Raw genomic sequence first — 12,952 nt, forward strand, 5'->3', positions numbered from 1 at the left:
TAAATAGATAAACAAACACACATAGATAAATATAAACAAAAACGAGTATCACACCAGCAGACCTTCATCTATTCCTGTGCCTGTCACCTTTGCCCTGTGAACTTGGGCTTTCCATATAGTCAGGGACTACTGGAACTGAACACAGGACACGTGTGATGGACGATCAAAACTGACCCACTACTTGGCACAAAACTATGTACAAATTTAGAATTCTAGATGTATCTAGGTGATGCTTTCTACCTCAGTGCTTTGGAAACCAAGCAAACCTACAATGAATATACTCCCTTTACTGGCATTTTTATTTAATTTTGGAGAGGTGTATTTGTGCCTCCATATCCGAAAGGGTGTGTTTGTATATATATATATATATGCAGAGCAATGTGATGCGCCTAGTGCATTAGCAATAAGTCAGTGTTAAGGTATCTGGTTGCATCCCCTTCTCACTGTCAGTTACCGCCACTGGCTAGCCTAGTGCGAAAAAGATGCCGAGTGCATAAGTCTTCTCTGCCAGTATACAGCCTCTACATTGTCAAGACTCCTGGTGTGCCTCATCATGGCTACACATGGTAACTGGATGCCTTGCGGCCCCAGGCTAAACACCAGGGGATCTTGAAGCTCCATGGGGCCCCAGAGGTATGGGTGCAGACCCATTGATATGTGGGCACATCCTGGCACCTACCAACCCCAGGCCCACTGCCTTGTGGGCTGCCCTTGGATGGGTAAAGGCTACGAGTATAAGCGCCAAATGAAAAATCTGTTGTGGCATCCAGCAATAGGCAGGACTCGATAGACTGAGTACCTGGCAGACTCCTGCAGCCCTCCCTCAATGGATGGTCGTCTGGAGTGTCTCTTGCAGGGATTTTTTTTTTTTTTTTTTCAGAGCCATTTTTCATCTTTTTCTAAATTTCACCAGAGCCATTTTTGATACTTCCAGAGCCATGTTTCTGCAGGTTTGATTTCCTTCAAACTATTGGAAGGCTGACTCATTACTCATGTGCATGAGGGTGGAAAGGCACGACAAGCTTTGCAATACACCGTTAGAGTACCATCACTGCCCCGATCCACTTCAAGCCAATCTAGGTTCCACGAGGGTATAGTAGATTCATGCTTTACTGGTTTTCATTTTCCTTGGCCCTTGCCCATAGAGTTTGAATTAGGCTTTGCTGGTCCAGAAGTGGTTCCTGCCGTCAAAACACTCTCCCTCGATTCTGAAAAGACTGAATCTGAGGGCAAACCATCTTCACTTGCTTCACAAGAAATCGCTCCATGATGTACGATCATCATAAGTTTGGCATGGACGTGACGTACAAACGTAGACCTAGCTACCGTAAACCTAAGCTAGCTAACGAATAACTCTTTTATTTTTGTATTTTCTATTCTCCCTCCAAAGATCCATATTCATGAACTAAATACAGTATACAATTATCAAATGTTCATATTTATACTTAAGTTTATTTACTTTCAATTACATACATACATACATATACCAAGGCTTTTTCCCCCTTACTAGGGAGGTAGCCAAAAAGGAAAAGGCATAAAATCATTCCCAACCATTCCATCCCTGAAAACACTCCACACCCCTCCACCCTCCCTCCCATCTTAGCACCTCCTAGATGACGGGTCATCCCTGCACCCTGTCCACTGCCCTGGGTCAGAAGAAGTGTCGCAAGACACAGCACATCCACAGCAAGGCCGCTTCATTAAATCGGCGACCCCCCCTCTCCGTCCCCCCATATAAAGGAGAGGACGGGGAGAAATCCCTTCGGGCTGCGTCAAAAATTTTGCTCACACACACTACCCCCGTCAATTCCACCTCATGCATCACAACATCATCCATATACAACCATTCTCCATTCACCCCTGTCTTCTGTCCTCTCCCGTCCTTCCTCCACAGACATTCCCCTCTTCCCCAAAGCCTTTCAATTACTAACCAAATATTTAATTCTATTTTGTTTTCTCATAAATACGCGAACGAGGTTATAAATGGGATTTCCCAGTTTCCCTACTAGGCCTCGAGCGAGTTTGCATATCTACAGTGTACGTATGCATGCGGTGATGTGGTATTGGGTATGGTGCATTGTACATGTAGTCAGTGCGTTGATTGGGCAGCTAGCTGCATGCAACCAATGAACTTCCCTGCATACAGGTACCATGCAATTCGCAACTAGCGACATTATGTAGCACGATAGTCGTGTAAAGTCTAGTCAATATATACTAGTATACGCGCGCATGCAGCTGATACGAAGCTAGGCTAGGTAAGCCATTGAATTCTAGCTGCTATACTGCGTACACACACAAAGGATTACAAAGGCAAAGGATTACAAAGGCAAAGCATGCCGACAGGAGACCTTTTGATCCATATCTAGGTCGGATGCAAAAAAAAAAAAAAAAAAAAAAAAAAAAAAAAAAAAAAAACAAAAAAAAAAAAAAAAAAAAAAAAAAATCATATTAATAATAAATTAAAACTATAACAATGTAAATAACAATTAAAATACATAAATAAATGCATTGGTATAGTTGAATAACAAACAAACAGGTAAATAGTAAATGATAATAAATTGACATGTAACTAATAATAAATGAAAATCAGACAGACAAATTATAACAAAACAAAAACAAATAATATAACATAAATTATAATAATTACAGCATCTTACTTAGGTATTTATCTAAATGATTCTTAAAGCTTCGAACTGAACTACATTGCACTACCTGTGCAGGAAGTTTATTCCATTCATTAACTACACGGTTGGCAAAGTTGTTTCTACCTACTTCCAAATTGAATCTATTTCCGGACAGTTTGAGACCATTGTTTCTTGTCTGATTCTCATTCAATGTGAAAATTTGGTCACTTTTGATGTTGTCAATTCCCTTTAAAATCTTAAAGACCTGTATCAAGTCACCTCTGAGTCTACGCTTTTTTAGGGAAAACAGATTTATGTGCTTAAGTCGATTTTCGTATGATTTATTTTTGATATTTGGAATCAGTTTTGTGGCTCGCCGTTGTACCTTTTCCAGTCTGTCAATGTCTTTAATGAGATTCGGTGACCATACGGAAACAGCATATTCCAAATGTGGACGAACTAACGATTTATATAGCTTGTTAATGAGTGATGGACTTTTGAAATCAAAAGATCGCGCAATCAATCCCAGAATCTTATTTGCTTTCTCAGAGGCTGAAATACACTGCTTGGATGATTTGAGGTCGTTACTGATAATTACGCCGAGATCTTTTTCACTATCCACTTTTGTTAACGAATTTCCAAATAACTTGTAATCGTACTTACTGTTATTTTTACCTATGTGCATTACCTTGCATTTACTTGTGTTAAATTTCATTAGCCACTTTTCAGACCATTGCTGTAATTGATCTAAATCTTCTTGAATATCTAATTGGTTTGAGTGATCATTTGCCACTCCGCACAGTTTTGTATCATCAGCAAATTTGGAAACAGTAGATTTTAGTCCATTGTCTATATCATTTATATATACTATGAATAGAAGTGGCCCAAGAACGGAACCCTGAGGAACTCCACTTGCAACATTTTTCCATCCAGAAGTTTTTCCATTTAAAACAACTCTCTGTTTTCGACCTTTCAACCAATTACTAGTCCAACCTAATAGGCTACCACTTATTCCATGCAAAGCTAATTTAGTAAGTAGTCTTTCGTGTGGGACGGTATCAAAAGCTTTTGCAAAGTCTAGATATATTAAATCTATATTGTTTCTTTTGTCATAATTCGAGATAACTGTGTTGTAGAATTCGAGTAAGTTAGTCACGCAAGAACGTTTCCGTCTGAAACCATGCTGGCTATCATTTATCAAACGGTTACTTTCTAAATGATATTCGATATCATCTCTGATGATAGTTTCCATTATTTTTCCTACGATCGAAGTCAAACTTATAGGCCTATAGTTATTTGGTTTCTTTTTGTCACCTTTTTTGAATATGGGAGTAACGTTAGCTAGCTTCCATTCTCTTGGGACATCTCCGGATATGATGGATTTCTTGAAAATAATTTCTAATGGAACAACAATCTCATTTTTCATTTCCTTTAAGATTCTTGGATGCCAACCGTCAGGCCCTGGTGTTTTGTTAACTTTGAGTTTGTCTATACACCTTTTAATTTTTTCTTTTGTTATATTTACCGTAGTGAGTAAGTTTACCCCAGACTTTTCACAGGTTTCAGTTTGGAATTCACTTTGAGGTGTTTCGTTTACGTACGTACATCAACAAATTAAAGTTGATTGATGCTTTGCGTTTATATCGATTGATAATGCAATGATTGATCACGATTGTGTTTGCTCTGATCCTTTCATCAATGGTGATGGGATTCAGGGATTGTTAAACGATGGATAATGCATGAAAAACAATGAATCTTGCCGCGGGAGCGATTTTTTTTTTTTTTTTTTTTGTGGGGGATCGCTCCCGCTATTGGATTTGCAAGAGCGACATTGGAACTTTCCCGAGCGAAATCGCTCGTCGCTTCCGTGTATTTTTTTTCGCTGGTCTCTTGCACCATTGAATGCTGAGGAGGGCCAAGCGAGTGGGAACCAGTTCTGCGCAAACAGCTTCTCACCTTAAATAACTTCATGGTGCAGGCTTCCGCTCTGCAACGTTCACTCATCATCATCATAACTATGCCCTGAAAGCCCTGCGGCGACGGGGACGGAGCGGTAGGCACAGGCTGAAGGTGCAGCTGGGTGTGTCTAGTTCCTACCTGCATGTAGGCTGTGCACGGGTGATGGTCGCTGGGAATTGGGGTTAAGCAGCAGCTCCCTGCATGACTGAGCAACTCCCGCATTGCTCACCCCACATGGGGAGGGACCAAGAAAAGGCGGTCTAAACATTGCCCGTTTAGAAAACTCTGGGTGGTCAGCTGCAGGCCATTAGGACGCCTCTTCCATGCAGCCACAACTGTTAATACAAAAACCTTACTTGTAGCAACCTGGAATGTCTGAACACTTCTTGATCGTGACGAAACTAGACCAAAAAGGAGAACTGCACTCGTGGCGCACGAACTAAGCCGTTATAACAATGACATTGCAGTTCTTAGTGAAACACGGTTCAGCGGAGAAGACTCCTTAACCAAGACGGAGAAGGATACACCTTCTTTGGGAAGGGTCTCCCTGAGGGTGAAAGGCGGCTTCACGGTGTCGGCTTTGTCGTAGAAGACCTCCCTCTTGCGCCAAGTTCAGGAGATATCATTTGGAATTAGTGATGGATTAATGACATAGAGAATACATTTAAGAAAAGACCAGTACGTCACCATCATCAGTGCCTATGCCCCCACACTCACTGCAGAAGAAACTGTGAAAGAACAGTTCTCCGGCACTCTCGACACCTGTCTGCAGGCTCCACGTACCGACAAAGTACTCTTGGGCGATTTCAATCCCAGGGTTGGGTGTGCTCACGAAATATGGGCTTATATTCTTCTCCCTCTGGGGTATTGGCTGCTTGTTATTGTGGCAAAGTAGCATGCAGTTGATACTTTAGGGTCTATATGGGGCGCCCCTACAGACCAGAGCCACACATCATTTTGTCTATGATAGAGGAAAACTCTTCATAGAGAAATGATGACACTTTTATACTACGACTGTCCCTCCGTTATGCTGTCCCCCAACCCCTTGCTGCTGTCCTGTACCATTTCTCTGAGTATTCATTTTCTGCTGTGGGGGAATTCCCTGTGGTGGGGGGAAAGAATACTGCCACCAAGTATTTCCACTTGGATCGTAAGAGGCGAGAAGAAAGGGACGGGGAGTGGGACTAGGCATCCTTCTCCTTGTAGCCCCACAGGGGACATTCCTAAACCAAAAAGTAAAGGCATAAGAGGGTCTGGGAGTTTTCCGACCAGCACCCTAAGGTTTGGGTCTTTTAATGTGCGTGGATGTGGTACAGATGAGAGTAAAAGGGAAGAGATAGGTAGTATGTTTGTGAGAAGAAAGATGGATGTGTTGGCTTTGAGTGAAACTAAGTTGAAAGGGAAGGGTGAGTGTAAGTTTGGGAGTGTAAGTGGGAGGTTATCAGGAGTGAAGAGAGGGCGAGGGAGGGAAGGGGTGGCTATTCTAGTAAGTGAAGAGATAGGTAAACGTGTAGTGGAGTGGAAGGTTTCCTCAAGGATAATGTGGATGAAGGTGAAACTGAGGAAAGGAGATGTTGGTCTTTGTAAGTGCATATGGGCCTGGCAGTGAGAAGAGTGTACAAGAAAGGGAGGCCTTTTGGATAGATTTAAATGAGTGCATAGAGGATTTAGGGAGAAATGTCAATGTAATAGTACTGGGAGACCTTAATGCTAGGGTAGGAAATGGTCCAATTGATAGAGTGGTTGGGAAATGTGGAGTTCCAGGAAAGAATCGTAGTGGAGAGTTGATGGTGGAAATGTGTCTAGAGAGTTGATGATAGCAAATACAGTGTTTCGGAAGAACGTCAAGCATAAGTACACATGGGAGAGGGTGGTGGATGGAAGGGTGGTAGATAGAGCGTTGATGGATTATGTAGTGGTAAATAGGACTATGATAGGAAGAGTTAAGGATGTACATGTACTAAGGGGAGAGGGTGGTGGAATATCAGATAATTTTTTGGTGGAAAGTAAGTTGAGAGTGGAGGATAGATGGAGAAAGAGGAAAGGGACAATAGGTAGGGAGGTGCTTAGAGTGAACTCTTTAAATGAAAAGGAAAAGGAGAAGGAGTACAAGAAGAAGCTGAAGGAGGAGTGGGAGGGAGTGAAGGATAGAGTAGAGCTAGGTGTGGAGGAGGAATGGGGATGGTTCAAGGAGGGAGTCGCAAAGTGTGCAAGGATGGTGTGTGGAACAAGAAGGACAGGAGGAAATAGAAGGAAGGGTAGTGAATGGTGGGATGAGGAAACAAAGAAGGTTGTAGAAGAGAAGAAGCGAGCTTTCACAGATTGGTTACAAAATAGTAGTATGACAGAAAATTTTGAAAGTAATAAAAAGATGTTTTGGAAAGAAATTAAGAGAGGAAGAGGAGGCGAATCAAGTAGAGAAGAAAAGGTAAAAGGTGCAGATGGAGAGATGATAACGGAAGAGAAGGCAGTAAGGGGAAGATGGGCAGAATATTTTAGGGAGTTGCTAAATGTGAAGGAGGATAGGGAGGGAAAGATAGTTGCAGTGGGAAATGCTAAGAAAATGACCGTGATGAGTGAGGAAAATGGAGGAGAAATAAGGAAGGATGAAGTGAAGGCAGTTGTTAAGATAATGAAAGCAGGTAAGGCACCTGGTCTGGATGAATGCCATGCAGAATATCTAAAAAAAAAAAGGAGGTACAGTGATGGTGGACTGGCTGGTGAGGTTATTTAATGTTTGCTGGAGAGAGGGTAGAGTACCGGAGGACTGGAGGAGTGCCTGTATAGTTCCACTTTACAAAGGAAAAGGGGACAAGTATGAATGTAGTAGTTTCAGAGGGATTAGCTTGTTAAGTGTAGTTGGGAAGGCTTATGGGAGGATCTTGATTGAGAGGATTAGGAGAGGAACAGAGGGAGTAATTGGTGAGGAACAGTGTGGATTTAGGACGGGTAGAGGTTGTGTAGATCAGATCTTTGTGGTAAGACAGATATGTGAGAAAGCTATAGGAAAGGGGAAGGATGTTTTTTGGGCTTTTATGGATCTGGAAAAGGCTTACGATAGGGTAGACAGAAAGGCACTGTGGGAGGTTATGCAGATATATGGGATAGGAGGAAAGCTTCTAGGAGCTGTCAAGAGTTTTTATGAGAGTAGTAGAGCTTGTGTTAGGATTAGAAATGGAGAGAGTGAGTGGTTCGAGGTAAAGGTGGGACTTCGTCAAGGATGCGTTATGTCAGCCTGGCTGTTCAACTTATACATGGATGGGGTGGTGCGAGAGGTAAATGCAAGGGTAGTGGGTCAGGGATTGGAGATGGTTAAAGAAAATGTAGGAAAGTGGGAGGTGAGCCAGCTGTTGTTTGCTGACGACACTGCGCTTGTGGCAGGATCGGAGGAGGGATTGAGGAAGTTGGTGACAGAGTTTGGGAGAGTATGTGATAGAAGAAAGCTAAAGATAAATGTGGGTAAAAGTAAAGTGATGAGATGTACAAGGGGTGAAAGTGGCAGTAGACTGGAAGTGAGCATTAAGGGAGAGCGACTGGAGGAAGTGGATAGTTTTAGATACTTGGGTGCAAATGTGGCAGGAAAAGGTGGAGTGAAGGTGGAGGTAGAATGTAGATTGAGAGAAGCGAGTAAATGCCTTGGTGGATTAAAGAGTGTAATGAGAAATAGACATTTGGGAATGGATGATAAGAGGAGACTGTATGAAGGAGTGATTGTGCCAACAGCACTGTATGGGGCAGAAACGTGGAACATAAGAGAGGAAGAGAGGAGTTTGAATGTGTTTGAGACAAGGTGTCTGAGAAGTATGATGGGGGTTACTAGGCTAGATAGAGTGAGAAATGAGGAGGTGAGGAGAAGAACGGGGGTGGAAAGGGAGTTGGGAGATAGGGTTGATGAAAGAGTATTAGGATGGTTTGGACACATGGAAAGAATGAGTGAAGAAAGACTAGTAAAAGAGGTATGGAAGGCAGATGTGGAGGGAGTGAACATGAGGGGACGTCCTAGGATGAGGTGGATGGATGGAGTGAAGGGGGCTTTGGGGAAGAGGGGAATGTCTGTTGAGGAAGGACGGGAGAGGACAGAAGACAGGGGTGAATGGAGAATGGTTGTATATGGATGATGATGTGATGCATGAGGTGGAATGGGCCGGGGGATGGGGGGTGAGGTAGTATGTGTGAGCAAAATTTGACGCAGCCCGAAGGGATTTCTCTCCGTCTTCTTTCATGCATGGGAGGACGGAGAGGGGGTGTCGCCGATTTAATGAAGCGGCCTTGCTGTGGATGTGCTATGTCTTGCGACACTGCTTCTGACTCAGGGCAGTGGACAAGGTGCAGGGATGACCCGTCATCCAGGAGGTGCTAAGATAAGAGGGAGGGTGGAGGGGTGTGGAGTGTATTCAGGGATGGAATGGTTGGGAATGATTTTATGCCTTTTCCTTTTTGGCTACCTCTCTTGTAAGGGGGAAAAAGCCTTGGTATATGTATGTATATTCGTCTCCAGCATAGTGCTGAAAAACTTATGAAAATGGCCATAGACTCCTTGCCCTATGTTCTGCACACCATCTAACTGACCAATACACTCTTCCAATTCCAGAACAAGTACAAGGCCACGTGGCAACACCCCCGCTCTGGTCACTGGCACCAACTCGACCATACAGTACACCAAGCAGACAGAAAGGAGGTACTGATCACAAGAGTGTTGGACAGACCATCGTCTAGCACGCTGCAAAATTAGTTTAGAACTAAGACTTCAACAGCGGCGACAGCTCCCTCAAAGGAAACTCAACATCTCGGTTCTCAAAGACCCAATATCATGTGCCTCCCTCAGATGCAAAATTGCAGGGGATCTCTCCGGTACACCACCCACACAAAACGCCTCATCACAGTGGAATAACCTACATAGTGCCCTGTATGAGGCCGCAGTACCAACCATCGGGTACTCCAAGCGCATCAATTAGGATTGGTTTGATCAGAATGCTCCCAGCATACAACAACTGCTGAAAAAGGCACACGATGCTCTCCTAAGAAATCCCTATTCCAAAGCACTCAAATGTCGTTTATCCAGCATCAGGGCCGATGTACAGAGACACCTAAGGTGCATGAAAAATGATGGGTGGAAAGAAATAACTCTGAAAATACAACAATACGCTCACAGCAATAATATACTTGGCTTCTACGATGCATTTAAAACAATATACGAGCCAGTGAGAAGCGGGAACCATCCCATCAGATCCTCAGATGACAATATATTGTACAAAAACAATGAAGAGATAATCTCCAGATGGGCTGAGCACTTTAACAACTTACTCAACCAATCCAACCTTGCCACACCAAACATACTGGATCAGCTGTCTCATTTCCCCATATTACTGGAAATGGATAGAGCCCCCCAGCTGGCTGAAGTTATAAAAGCTGTCTGGAACTAAAGAACAACAAGAGGCCAGGGCCAGATGGCACCCCTGCCGAGATTTTCAAGGAGGGAGGATACGCTCTGAAGCTACACCTGACTGATCCAAAGAGTTGTGGACAACAGGTGAAGTGCCACAACTTTTAAAGGATACCAATATCGTTACCATCTACAAGGAAAAAGAAGATTGAGCAATCTGTGGTAATAGTCGAGGGACCTCGCCCTTGGCAGTCGCGGGGAAAGTGCTAGCCAAAATCATGCTTTCTCGGTTACTCACGAACCTCTGAAAATGAGCTCCCAGATAGTCAGTGTGGCTTTCGAAAGGACCGCAGTACTACCGATATGGTCTTTCCCATCCGTCAGATACAGGAGAAACGCAGGGAGCAAGATAAAGACCTGTTTATCACCTCCATTGATCTCACGAAGGCTTTTAATGCCGTCAGCCGTGTCTTATTACGGGGATTATTAAAGAAGATGGGGATTCCTCCAAAGTTACTCAGTCCTCTAAAACCTCCACGATGGCATGCAGGCTCGAGTCCAAGCGTGCGGCTCACTATCAGACTCATTTGAAGTTCAAGTTGGAGTACAGCAAGGCTGTGTCCTCGCCCCTGTACTGTTTAACATCTTCCTGGTAACCGTAACCAGTATAAGTTATGCTTCTCAAGGGGAAGACGCTGGTGTGACCATCCAATATTGATTGGACAGAAACCTTCTCAATCTTCGCCGTCTCCAGGCCAGAACCAAACTTTTCACCTTACAAGTAATTGAATTTCAATATGCTAACGACTGTGCTGTCATTGCTCACGACGCAAAACATTCTTGATACCTTTTCCTTCACGTACTCTGCAATGGACCTTAAAGTCAACACTCTCAAAACGGAACTGTTAGTGGAGTGCACGGAACCCCCGCAGGCACCTTTCCAATTCCACATACACGGTGAGCCAATCAAAACCATGGAACACTTCACATACCTTGGCAGTATACTCATGCCAGGCTGCTCTGTAGACATGGAGATCCAAAAGAGGATAAACCTTGCCTCATCATCGTTCGGCCGATTGCGAAACAGAGTTTTCTCTAACAACCTCAGGATCGAAACAAAGTCAGTACTTATCTCTACTCTGTTGTATAGTTCAGAGACATGGACCCTGTACAACCGCCAGAACAGCATCTTAGAGAATTTTATCATCAGATGTCTCAATAAGATTCTTGGTGTATTGTGGAAGGATAAGGTCACACATGATGAACTATACCATCGCACTCGAACCACCAACATTGAAACTACCTTGGCACAACGACATCTGCACTGGTTGGGGCACACCATAAGGATGCCAGAACACCGGATCTCACTGTGGATTCTGTATGGGCAGCGCGTTGAAGGTAATCGAAATGTGGGCAGGGCCCCGACAAGGGGGGGGGGCGCAATGCCCAGGGGCGGCACGTTTTTTTGGGGGGGCGGCGGCACTTTTGGTGAAAAGATGGTAGAGCAAATTCCCCCTAATGTACTTTTAATGCATCATGATTTATCTATCATGAGTTGTGTGTATTAATGATGTGTGTATAAACGTTTTGTGGATGAATGTTACATGTGAATCATGCTAGTGACCATCAGATGTGGAACGTGGTGGTAGTGGTGGTGTGTGGGGGGGGGCGGCACTTACCCATGTCGGGGCCCTGAATATGGGGTGGCCCAAAGAAGAGGTACAAAGACTATACCAAATAACTACCCAAGAAAAGTGACATAGAACCCCAAGAGCTGGAGGCTCTGGCTGCTGACAGATCGATCTGTATGTGCCAGAGCAATCGAGCGACTGAACAATGTCCAGTCTCTGAGGAGAGCAGAAAACCACGCCCGACGATACCAGCGTGTAGAGGGAGACCGACACCCCCCCAACCACCCCGGGAACAACATCCATGCCAGCTGTGTGGCAAAATGTGCGACTTCCGATAGCATCAGCGGCATAACCGCTGAACTTTCACCTATCATCACATGCAGAACAGCGTTGTCATTGGCAACGATGGACTACCACAAGCATCCGGAAGGGATCGGATGTTGTGAATCCCAACTTTCATGTATGTGTGTGTGTGTTTTCACCTCGGTATTCACCTTGGTCTTTGGATCACGTTCTCAACTCGTGATCGACAGCTATTTCCCTCCCAGAAGAGAGCTCAGAGCTCGTATGACCGATCTATGGGTAATGCTGTGACCTTACACGCACACACGCACCCAACTCATCGCCCACGAGAGTTGGAGTAACGACTCGAAGCGCAGCGATACTGAAATTATTTCAGCCCTGGGTAGAATTCGAACCCGGACCGCCATAGTGACAGTCAGGGACTCTACCAACCGCGCCACCGAGTCGTGTGTGTGTTTCACCATGGTCTTGGATCACATATTGAACTCGTGATCGACAGTTATTAACCTCCCGTGTGTGTGTGTGCGTGTGTGCGCGTTTCTGTTTATGTGTGTGCGTACGCGTTTGTGTGTATGTACGTTTTTGTTTACGTATGTGGGTGAGTGTGCGCACTTGTGTGGTTGCGTGCGCACACACACACACACACACACACACACACACACACACACACACACACACAAGTAATTCTTTTGAAGCAGACTCAGGGATATGGGGAGGTGGGATGTCATTATTATTAAGAACAATCAATATAATTCTTGACTATGTTTATCATAATAATGACATCCCACCTCCCCATATCCCTGAGTCTACTTTAAAAGAATTACTTGTCACTTGCACCACAGAAGTTCCATTCAGGTGTCCAGAAGGAGACCTTTACGTTCAGCAAGATGGCGTAGTGATGGGATCACCGTTAGGTGTCCTCTTCGCTGAAGCCTTCATGTCTGCTGTAGAAAGATCAGTCTTTCAGGACGGAGAGTTAAAACCATCTATCTACTGTAGATACGTAGATGACATCTTTGTCAGCACCCCTTCTGTTGATTTATTAGAGAATA

At 44.2% G+C, this 12,952-nt stretch overlaps 1 protein-coding gene across 8 annotated transcripts in view; it reads right to left on the reverse strand.

Annotated features, from left to right (window-relative positions):
* Positions 1–12,952, reverse strand: part of LOC143036701 (glypican-6-like) — a 36,833-nt gene that overhangs the window by 6,126 nt on the left and 17,755 nt on the right. The gene's annotated exons all lie outside the window — the stretch shown is intronic.

The sequence above is a fragment of the Oratosquilla oratoria genome, chromosome 21 (genome assembly GCF_046742065.1).
Source record: "Oratosquilla oratoria isolate Oo_2021 chromosome 21, ASM4674206v1, whole genome shotgun sequence".
NCBI classification, from domain to species: domain Eukaryota; kingdom Metazoa; phylum Arthropoda; class Malacostraca; order Stomatopoda; family Squillidae; genus Oratosquilla; species Oratosquilla oratoria.